Below are 11,941 nucleotides of genomic sequence, written 5' to 3' on the forward strand. Positions count from 1 at the left end.
TGCAGCAGTATAGACAGACCCCATTCACATTTCCGTTGCAGGACTTTGGGCAGACCCCAGTAACATTTCAGTTGCAGCAGTATAGGCAGAGCCCAGTAAAATTTCATTTCCAGCAGTATACACAGACCCCAGTAACATTTTGGTTGCGGCAGTATAGACAGACCCGAGTAACATTTCAGTTGCAGCAGTATAGGCAGACCCTAGTAACATTTCAGTTGCAGCAGTATAGACAGACCCCAGTAACATTTCAGTTGCAGCAGTATAGACAGACCCCAGTAACATTTTAGTTGCAACAGTATATACAGACCCCAGTAACATTTCAGTTGCAACAGTATATACAGACCCCAGTAACATTTCAGTTGCAGCAGTATAGACAGACCCCAGTAACATTTCAGTTGCAGGTCCTTGGGCAGCGCCCAGTAATATTTCAGTTGCAGCAGTATAGGCAGAGCCCACTAACATTTCAGTAGTAACAGTTTTGACAGACCCCAGTAACATTTCAGTTGCAGCAGTATAGACAGACCCCAGTGACATTTCAGTTCCAGCAGTATAGACAGACCCCAGTAACATTTCAGTTGCAGCAGTATAGACAGACCCCAGTAACATTTCAGTTGCATGAGTATAGACAGACCCCAGTAATATTTCAGTTGCAACAGTATAGACAGACCCCAGTGACATTTCAGATGCAGCAGTTAAGACAGACCCTTGTAACATTCCAGTTGCAGCAGTATAGATACACCCAAGTAACATTTCAGTTGCAGGAGTATAGGCAGAGCCAAGTAACATTTCAGTTGCAGCAGTTTAGACAGACCCCAGTAACATTCCAGTTGCAGCAGTATAGATAGACCCCAGTAAAATTTCAGTTGCAGCAGTATAGACAGAACCCGTAACATTTCAGTTGCAGGAGTATAGACAGACCCCAGTACCATTTCAGTTGCAGCAGTATAGACAGACCCCAGTAACATTTCAGTTGCAGGAGTATAGGCAGAGCCCAGTAACATTTCAGTTGCAGCAGTATAGGCAGAGCACACTAACATTTCAGTTACAGGAGTATAGGCAGAGCCCAATAACATTTCAGTTGCAGCAGTATAGACAGACTCCAGTAACATTTCAGTTGCAGCAGTATAGACTGCCCCAGTAACATTTCAGTTGCAGCAGTGTAGACAAACCCCAGTAACATTTTCAGTTGCAGCAGTATAGACAGACCCCATTAACATTTTAGTTGCAGCAGTATAGACAGAGCCCAGTAGTATTTCAGTTGCAGCAGTATAGACAGCCCCAGTAACATTTTAGTTGCAACAGTATATACAGACCCCAGTAACATTTCAGTTGCAACAGTATATACAGACCCCAGTAACATTTCAGTTGCAGCAGTATATACAGACCCCAGGAACATTTCAGTTGCAGGTCCTTGGGCAGCGCCCAGTAATATATCAGTTGCAGCAGTATAGGCAGAGCCCACTAACATTTCAGTAGTAACAGTTTTGACAGACCCCAGTAACATTTCAGTTGCAGCAGTATAGACAGACCCTAGTGACATTTCAGTTCCAGCAGTATAGACAGACCCCAGTAACCTTTCAGTTGCAGCAGTATAGACAGACCCCAGTAACCTTTCAGTTGCAGCAGTTTAGACAGACCCCAGTAAACTTTCAGTTGAAGCAGTATAGACAGAACCCGTAACATTTCAGTTGCAGCAGTATACAAAGACCCCAGTAAAATTTCACTTGCAGGAGTATAGACAGACCCCAGTAACCTTTCAGATGCAGCAGTATAGACAGACCCCAGTAACATTTCAGTTGCAGGAGTATAGGCAGAGCCCAGTAACATTTCAGTTGCAGCAGTATAGGCAGAGCCCACCAACATTTCAGTAGTAACAGTATTGACAGACCCAAGTAACATTTCAGTTGCAGCAGTATAGACAGACCCCAGTGACATTTCAGTTCCAGCAGTATAGACAGACCCCAGTAACCTTTCAGTTGCAACAGTATAGACAGACCCCAGTAACATTTCAGTTGCAACAGTATAGACAGACCTCAGTAACATTTCAGTTGCAGGAGTATAGACAGATCCCAGTAACCTTTCAGTTGCAGCAGTATAGACAGACCCCAGTAAAATGTCAGTTGCAGGAGTATAGAGAGACCCCAGTAACCTTTCAGTTGCAGCAGTATAGACAGACCCCAGTAACATTTCACTTGCAGGAGTATAGGCAGAGCCCAGTAACATTTTAGTTGCAGCAGTATAGGCAGAGCCCACTAACATTTCAGTAGTAACAGTATTGACAAACCCCAGTAACATTTCAGTTGCAGCAGTAAAGACAAACCCCAGTAACATTCCAGTTGCAGCACTTTAGACAGACCCCAGTTACATTTCCGTTGCAGCAGTATATACAGACCCCAGTAACATTTCAGTTGCAGCAGTAAAGACAGACCCCAGTAACATTCCAGTTGCAGCAGTATAGGCAGAGCCCAGTAACATTTCAGTAGTAACAGTATTGACAGACCCCAGTAACATTTCAGTTGCAGCAGTAAAGACAGACCCCAGTAACATTCCAGTTGCAGCAGTATAGGCAGACCCCAGTAAAATTTCACTTGCAACAGTATAAACAGACCCTAGTAACATTCCTGTTGCAGCAGTTTAGACAGACCCCAGTAACATTTCAGTTGCAGCAGCATAGACAGACCCCAGTAACATTTCAGTTGCAGCAGCCTAGACAGACCCCAGTAACATTTCAGTTGCAGCAGTTTAGACAGACCCCAGTAACATTTCAGTTGCAGGAGTATAGGCAGAGCATAGTAACATTTCAGTGGTAACAGTAAAGGCAGAGCCCACTAACATTTCAGAAGTAACAGTATTGACAGATTCCAGTTACATTTCAGTTGCAGCAGTATAGACAGACCCCAGTGACATTTCAGTTCCAGCAGTATAGACAGACCCCAGTAACATTTCAGTTGCAACAGTATAGACAGACCTCAGTAACATTTCAGTTGCAGGAGTATAGACAGATCCCAGTAACCTTTCAGATGCAGCAGTATAGACAGACCCAAGTTACATTTCAGTTGCAGGAGTATAGGCAGAAACAAGTAACATTTCAGTTGCAGCCGTTTAGACAGGCCCCAGTAACATTCCAGTTGCAGCAGTATAGACAGACCCCAGTAAAATTTCAGTTGCAGGAGTATAGAGAGACCCCAGTAACCTTTCAGTTGCAGCAGTATAGACAGACCCCAGTAACATTTCACTTGCAGGAGTATAGGCAGAGCCCAGTAACATTTTAGTTGCAGCAGTATAGGCAGAGCCCACTAACATTTCAGTAGTAACAGTATTGACAAACCCCAGTAACATTTCAGTTGCAGCAGTAAAGACAAACCCCAGTAACATTCCAGTTGCAGCACTTTAGACAGACCCCAGTTACATTTCTGTTGCAGCAGTATATACAGACCCCAGTAACATTTCAGTTGCAGCAGTATAGGCAGAGCCCAGCAACATTTCAGTAGTAACAGTATTGACAGACCCCAGTAAGATTTCAGTTGCAGCAGTATAGAAAGACCCCAGTAAAATTCCAGTTGCAGCAGTATAGACAGATCCCTGTAACATTTCAGTTGCAGCAGTATATACAGACCCTAGTAACATTTCAGTTGCAATAGTATTGACAGACCCCAGTAACATTTCAGTTGCAGCAGTATAGACAGACCCCAGTAACATTTCAGTTGCAGCAGTATAGACAGACCCCAGTAACATTTTAGTTGCAACAGTATATACAGACCCCAGTAACATTTCAGTTGCAACAGTATATACAGACCCCAGTAACATTTCAGTTGCAGCAGTATAGACAGACCCCAGTAACATTTCAGTTGCAGCAGTATAGGCAGAGCCCACTAACATTTCAGAAGTAACAGTATTGACAGACCCCAGTTACATTCCAGTTGCAGCAGTTTAGACAGACCCCAGTAACATTTCAGTTGCAGCCGTATAGACAGACCCCAGTAACATTTCCGTTACAGAAGTATAGACAAACCCCAGTAACATTTTAGTTGCAGGAGTATAGGCAGAGCCCAGTAACATTTCAGTTGCAGTAGTATGGACAGACCCCAGTAACATTTCAGTTGCAGCAGTATAAACAGACCCCATTCACATTTCAGTTGCAGGACTTTGGGCAGACCCCAGTAACATTTCAGTTGCAGCAGTATAGGCAGAGCCCAGTAAAATTTCATTTCCAGCAGTATACACAGACCCCAGTAACATTTTGGTTGCGGCAGTATAGACAGACCCGAGTAACATTTCAGTTGCAGCAGTATAGGCAGACCCTAGTAACATTTCAGTTGCAGCAGTATAGACAGACCCCAGTAACATTTCAGTTGCAGCAGTATAGACAGACCCCAGTAACATTTTAGTTGCAACAGTATATACAGACCCCAGCAACATTTCAGTTGCAACAGTATATACAGAACCCAGTAACATTTCAGTTGCAGCAGTATAGACAGACCCCAGTAACATTTCAGTTGCAGGTCCTTGGGCAGCGCCCAGTAATATTTCAGTTGCAGCAGTATAGGCAGAGCCCACTAACATTTCAGTAGTAACAGTTTTGACAGACCCCAGTAACATTTCAGTTGCAGCAGTATAGACAGACCCCAGTGACATTTCAGTTCCAGCAGTATAGACAGACCCCAGTAACATTTCAGTTGCAGCAGTATAGACAGACCCCAGTAACATTTCAGTTGCATGAGTATAGACAGACCCCAGTAACATTTCAGTTGCAACAGTATAGACAGACCCCAGTGACATTTCAGATGCAGCAGTTAAGACAGACCCTTGTAACATTCCAGTTGCAGCAGTATAGATACACCCAAGTAACATTTCAGTTGCAGGAGTATAGGCAGAGCCAAGTAACATTTCAGTTGCAGCAGTTTAGACAGACCCCAGTAACATTCCAGTTGCAGCAGTATAGATAGACCCCAGTAAAATTTCAGTTGCAGCAGTATAGACAGAACCCGTAACATTTCAGTTGCAGGAGTATAGACAGACCCCAGTAACATTTCAGTTGCAGCAGTATAGACAGACCCCAGTAACATTTCAGTTGCAGGAGTATAGGCAGAGCCCAGTAACATTTCAGTTGCAGCAGTATAGGCAGAGCACACTAACATTTCAGTTACAGGAGTATAGGCAGAGCCCAATAACATTTCAGTTGCAGCAGTATAGACAGACTCCAGTAACATTTCAGTTGCAGCAGTATAGACTGCCCCAGTAACATTTCAGTTGCAGCAGTGTAGACAAACCCCAGTAACATTTTCAGTTGCAGCAGTATAGACAGACCCCATTAACATTTTAGTTGCAGCAGTATAGACAGAGCCCAGTAGTATTTCAGTTGCAGCAGTATAGACAGCCCCAGTAACATTTTAGTTGCAACAGTATATACAGACCCCAGTAACATTTCAGTTGCAACAGTATATACAGACCCCAGTAACATTTCAGTTGCAGCAGTATAGACAGACCCCAGTAACATTTCAGTTGCAGGTCCTTGGGCAGCGCCCAGTAATATTTCAGTTGCAGCAGTATAGGCAGAGCCCACTAACATTTCAGTAGTAACAGTTTTGACAAACCCCAGTAACATTTCAGTTGCAGCAGTATAGACAGACCCCAGTGACATTTCAGTTCCAGCAGTATAGACAGACCCCAGTAACATTTCAGTTGCAGCAGTATAGACAGACCCCAGTAACATTTCAGTTGCATGAGTATAGACAGACCCCAGTAACATTTCAGTTGCAACAGTATAGACAGACCCCAGTGACATTTCAGATGCAGCAGTTAAGACAGACCCTTGTAACATTCCAGTTGCAGCAGTATAGATACACCCAAGTAACATTTCAGTTGCAGGAGTATAGGCAGAGCCAAGTAACATTTCAGTTGCAGCAGTTTAGACAGACCCCAGTAACATTCCAGTTGCAGCAGTATAGATAGACCCCAGTAAAATTTCAGTTGCAGCAGTATAGACAGAACCCGTAACATTTCAGTTGCAGGAGTATAGACAGACCCCAGTAACATTTCAGTTGCAGCAGTATAGACAGACCCCAGTAACATTTCAGTTGCAGGAGTATAGGCAGAGCCCAGTAACATTTCAGTTGCAGCAGTATAGGCAGAGCACACTAACATTTCAGTTACAGGAGTATAGGCAGAGCCCAATAACATTTCAGTTGCAGCAGTATAGACAGACTCCAGTAACATTTCAGTTGCAGCAGTATAGACTGCCCCAGTAACATTTCAGTTGCAGCAGTGTAGACAAACCCCAGTAAAATTTTCAGTTGCAGCAGTTTAGACAGACCCCATTAACATTTTAGTTGCAGCAGTATAGACAGAGCCCAGTAGTATTTCAGTTGCAGCAGTATAGACAGCCCCAGTAACATTGCAGTTGCAGGACTTTGGGCAGAGCCCAGTAACATTTCAGTTGCAGCAGTATAGGCAGAGCCCAGCAATATTTCAGTAGTAACAGTATTGACAGACCCCAGTAAGATTTCAGTTGCAGGAGTATAGACAGACCCCAGTAACCTTTCAGTTGCAGCAGTATAGACAGACCCCAGTAACCTTTCAGTTGCAGCAGTTTAGACAGACCCCAGTAAACTTTCAGTTGAAGCAGTATAGACAGAACCCGTAACATTTCAGTTGCAGCAGTATACAAAGACCCCAGTAAAATTTCACTTGCAGGAGTATAGACAGACCCCAGTAACCTTTCAGATGCAGCAGTATAGACAGACCCCAGTAACATTTCAGTTGCAGGAGTATAGGCAGAGCCCAGTAACATTTCAGTTGCAGCAGATTAGGCAGAGCCCACTAACATTTCAGTAGTAACAGTATTGACAGACCCCAGTTACATTTCAGTTGCACCAGTTTAGACAGACCCCAGTAACATTTCAGTTGCAGCAGTATAGACAGACCCCAGTAACCTTTCAGTTGCAACAGTATAGACAGACCCCAGTAACATTTCAGTTGCAACAGTATAGACAGACCTCAGTAACATTTCAGTTGCAGGAGTATAGACAGATCCCAGTAACCTTTCAGTTGCAGCAGTATAGACAGACCCCAGTAAAATGTCAGTTGCAGGAGTATAGAGAGACCCCAGTAACCTTTCAGTTGCAGCAGTATAGACAGACCCCAGTAACATTTCACTTGCAGGAGTATAGGCAGAGCCCAGTAACATTTTAGTTGCAGCAGTATAGGCAGAGCCCACTAACATTTCAGTAGTAACAGTATTGACAAACCCCAGTAACATTTCAGTTGCAGCAGTAAAGACAAACCCCAGTAACATTCCAGTTGCAGCACTTTAGACAGACCCCAGTTACATTTCCGTTGCAGCAGTATATACAGACCCCAGTAACATTTCAGTTGCAGCAGTAAAGACAGACCCCAGTAACATTCCAGTTGCAGCAGTATAGGCAGAGCCCAGTAAAATTTCACTTGCAACAGTATAAACAGACCCTAGTAACATTCCTGTTGCAGCAGTTTAGACAGACCCCAGTAACATTTCAGTTGCAGCAGCATAGACAGACCCCAGTAACATTTCAGTTGCAGCAGCATAGACAGACCCCAGTAACATTTCAGTTGCAGCAGTTTAGGCAGACCCCAGTAACATTTCAGTTGCAGGAGTATAGGCAGAGCATAGTAACATTTCAGTGGTAACAGTAAAGGCAGAGCCCACTAACATTTCAGAAGTAACAGTATTGACAGACCCCAGTTACATTTCAGTTGCAGCAGTATAGACAAACCCCAGTAACATTCCAGTTGCAGGAGTATAGAGAGACCCCAGCAACCTTTCAGTTGCAGCAGTATAGACAGACCCCAGTAACATTTCACTTGCAGGAGTATAGGCAGAGCCCAGTAACATTTTAGTTGCAGCAGTATAGGCAGAGCCCACTAACATTTCAGTAGTAACAGTATTGACAAACCCCAGTAACATTTCAGTTGCAGCAGTAAAGACAAACCCCAGTAACATTCCAGTTGCAGCACTTTAGACAGACCCCAGTTACATTTCCGTTGCAGCAGTATATACAGACCCCAGTAACATTTCAGTTGCAGCAGTATAGGCAGAGCCCAGCAACATTTCAGTTGCAGCAGTATAGACAGACCCCAGTAACATTTCAGTTGCAGCAGTATAGACAGACCCCAGTAACATTTTAGTTGCAACAGTATATACAGACCCCAGTAACATTTCAGTTGCAACAGTATATACAGACCCCAGTAACATTTCAGTTGCAGCAGTATAGACAGACCCCAGTAACATTTCAGTTGCAGCAGTATAGGCAGAGCCCACTAACATTTCAGAAGTAACAGTATTGACAGACCCCAGTTACATTTCAGTTGCAGCAGTATAGACAAACCCCAGTAACATTCCAGTTGCAGCAGTTTAGACAGACCCCAGTAACATTTCAGTTGCAGCCGTATAGACAGACCCCAGTAACATTTCAGTTGCAGCAGTATAGACATAACCCACTAACATTTCATTTGCAGCAGTTTAGAAAGACCCCAGTAACATTTCAGTTGCAGCAGTATAAACAGACCCCAGTAACATTTCCGTTACAGAAGTATAGACAAACCCCAGTAACATTTTAGTTGCAGGAGTATAGGCAGAGCCCAGTAACATTTCAGTTGCAGTAGTATAGACAGACCCCAGTAACATTTCAGTTGCAGCAGTATAGACAGACCCCATTCACATTTCCGTTGCAGGACTTTGGGCAGACCCCAGTAACATTTCAGTTGCAGCAGTATAGGCAGAGCCCAGTAAAATTTCATTTCCAGCAGTATACACAGACCCCAGTAACATTTTGGTTGCGGCAGTATAGACAGACCCGAGTAACATTTCAGTTGCAGCAGTATAGGCAGACCCTAGTAACATTTCAGTTGCAGCAGTATAGACAGACCCCAGTAACATTTCAGTTGCAGCAGTATAGACAGACCCCAGTAACATTTTAGTTGCAACAGTATATACAGACCCCAGTAACATTTCAGTTGCAACAGTATATACAGACCCCAGTAACATTTCAGTTGCAGCAGTATAGACAGACCCCAGTAACATTTCAGTTGCAGGTCCTTGGGCAGCGCCCAGTAATATTTCAGTTGCAGCAGTATAGGCAGAGCCCACTAACATTTCAGTAGTAACAGTTTTGACAGACCCCAGTAACATTTCAGTTGCAGCAGTATAGACAGACCCCAGTGACATTTCAGTTCCAGCAGTATAGACAGACCCCAGTAACATTTCAGTTGCAGCAGTATAGACAGACCCCAGTAACATTTCAGTTGCATGAGTATAGACAGACCCCAGTAATATTTCAGTTGCAACAGTATAGACAGACCCCAGTGACATTTCAGATGCAGCAGTTAAGACAGACCCTTGTAACATTCCAGTTGCAGCAGTATAGATACACCCAAGTAACATTTCAGTTGCAGGAGTATAGGCAGAGCCAAGTAACATTTCAGTTGCAGCAGTTTAGACAGACCCCAGTAACATTCCAGTTGCAGCAGTATAGATAGACCCCAGTAAAATTTCAGTTGCAGCAGTATAGACAGAACCCGTAACATTTCAGTTGCAGGAGTATAGACAGACCCCAGTACCATTTCAGTTGCAGCAGTATAGACAGACCCCAGTAACATTTCAGTTGCAGGAGTATAGGCAGAGCCCAGTAACATTTCAGTTGCAGCAGTATAGGCAGAGCACACTAACATTTCAGTTACAGGAGTATAGGCAGAGCCCAATAACATTTCAGTTGCAGCAGTATAGACAGACTCCAGTAACATTTCAGTTGCAGCAGTATAGACTGCCCCAGTAACATTTCAGTTGCAGCAGTGTAGACAAACCCCAGTAACATTTTCAGTTGCAGCAGTATAGACAGACCCCATTAACATTTTAGTTGCAGCAGTATAGACAGAGCCCAGTAGTATTTCAGTTGCAGCAGTATAGACAGCCCCAGTAACATTTTAGTTGCAACAGTATATACAGACCCCAGTAACATTTCAGTTGCAACAGTATATACAGACCCCAGTAACATTTCAGTTGCAGCAGTATATACAGACCCCAGGAACATTTCAGTTGCAGGTCCTTGGGCAGCGCCCAGTAATATATCAGTTGCAGCAGTATAGGCAGAGCCCACTAACATTTCAGTAGTAACAGTTTTGACAGACCCCAGTAACATTTCAGTTGCAGCAGTATAGACAGACCCTAGTGACATTTCAGTTCCAGCAGTATAGACAGACCCCAGTAACCTTTCAGTTGCAGCAGTATAGACAGACCCCAGTAACCTTTCAGTTGCAGCAGTTTAGACAGACCCCAGTAAACTTTCAGTTGAAGCAGTATAGACAGAACCCGTAACATTTCAGTTGCAGCAGTATACAAAGACCCCAGTAAAATTTCACTTGCAGGAGTATAGACAGACCCCAGTAACCTTTCAGATGCAGCAGTATAGACAGACCCCAGTAACATTTCAGTTGCAGGAGTATAGGCAGAGCCCAGTAACATTTCAGTTGCAGCAGTATAGGCAGAGCCCACCAACATTTCAGTAGTAACAGTATTGACAGACCCAAGTAACATTTCAGTTGCAGCAGTATAGACAGACCCCAGTGACATTTCAGTTCCAGCAGTATAGACAGACCCCAGTAACCTTTCAGTTGCAACAGTATAGACAGACCCCAGTAACATTTCAGTTGCAACAGTATAGACAGACCTCAGTAACATTTCAGTTGCAGGAGTATAGACAGATCCCAGTAACCTTTCAGTTGCAGCAGTATAGACAGACCCCAGTAAAATGTCAGTTGCAGGAGTATAGAGAGACCCCAGTAACCTTTCAGTTGCAGCAGTATAGACAGACCCCAGTAACATTTCACTTGCAGGAGTATAGGCAGAGCCCAGTAACATTTTAGTTGCAGCAGTATAGGCAGAGCCCACTAACATTTCAGTAGTAACAGTATTGACAAACCCCAGTAACATTTCAGTTGCAGCAGTAAAGACAAACCCCAGTAACATTCCAGTTGCAGCACTTTAGACAGACCCCAGTTACATTTCCGTTGCAGCAGTATATACAGACCCCAGTAACATTTCAGTTGCAGCAGTAAAGACAGACCCCAGTAACATTCCAGTTGCAGCAGTATAGGCAGAGCCCAGTAACATTTCAGTAGTAACAGTATTGACAGACCCCAGTAACATTTCAGTTGCAGCAGTAAAGACAGACCCCAGTAACATTTCAGTTGCAGCAGTATAGGCAGACCCCAGTAAAATTTCACTTGCAACAGTATAAACAGACCCTAGTAACATTCCTGTTGCAGCAGTTTAGACAGACCCCAGTAACATTTCAGTTGCAGCAGCATAGACAGACCCCAGTAACATTTCAGTTGCAGCAGCATAGACAGACCCCAGTAACATTTCAGTTGCAGCAGTTTAGACAGACCCCAGTAACATTTCAGTTGCAGGAGTATAGGCAGAGCATAGTAACATTTCAGTGGTAACAGTAAAGGCAGAGCCCACTAACATTTCAGAAGTAACAGTATTGACAGACCCCAGTTACATTTCAGTTGCAGCAGTATAGACAAACCCCAGTAACATTCCAGTTGCAGGAGTATAGAGAGACCCCAGTAACCTTTCAGTTGCAGCAGTATAGACAGACCCCAGTAACATTTCACTTGCAGGAGTATAGGCAGAGCCCAGTAACATTTTAGTTGCAGCAGTATAGGCAGAGCCCACTAACATTTCAGTAGTAACAGTATTGACAAACCCCAGTAACATTTCAGTTGCAGCAGTAAAGACAAACCCCAGTAACATTCCAGTTGCAGCACTTTAGACAGACCCCAGTTACATTTCCGTTGCAGCAGTATATACAGACCCCAGTAACATTTCAGTTGCAGCAGTATAGGCAGAGCCCAGCAACATTTCAGTAGTAACAGTATTGACAGACCCCAGTAAGATTTCAGT

Source organism: Eleutherodactylus coqui, chromosome 3 (genome assembly GCF_035609145.1).
Source record: "Eleutherodactylus coqui strain aEleCoq1 chromosome 3, aEleCoq1.hap1, whole genome shotgun sequence".
Taxonomy (NCBI): domain Eukaryota; kingdom Metazoa; phylum Chordata; class Amphibia; order Anura; family Eleutherodactylidae; genus Eleutherodactylus; species Eleutherodactylus coqui.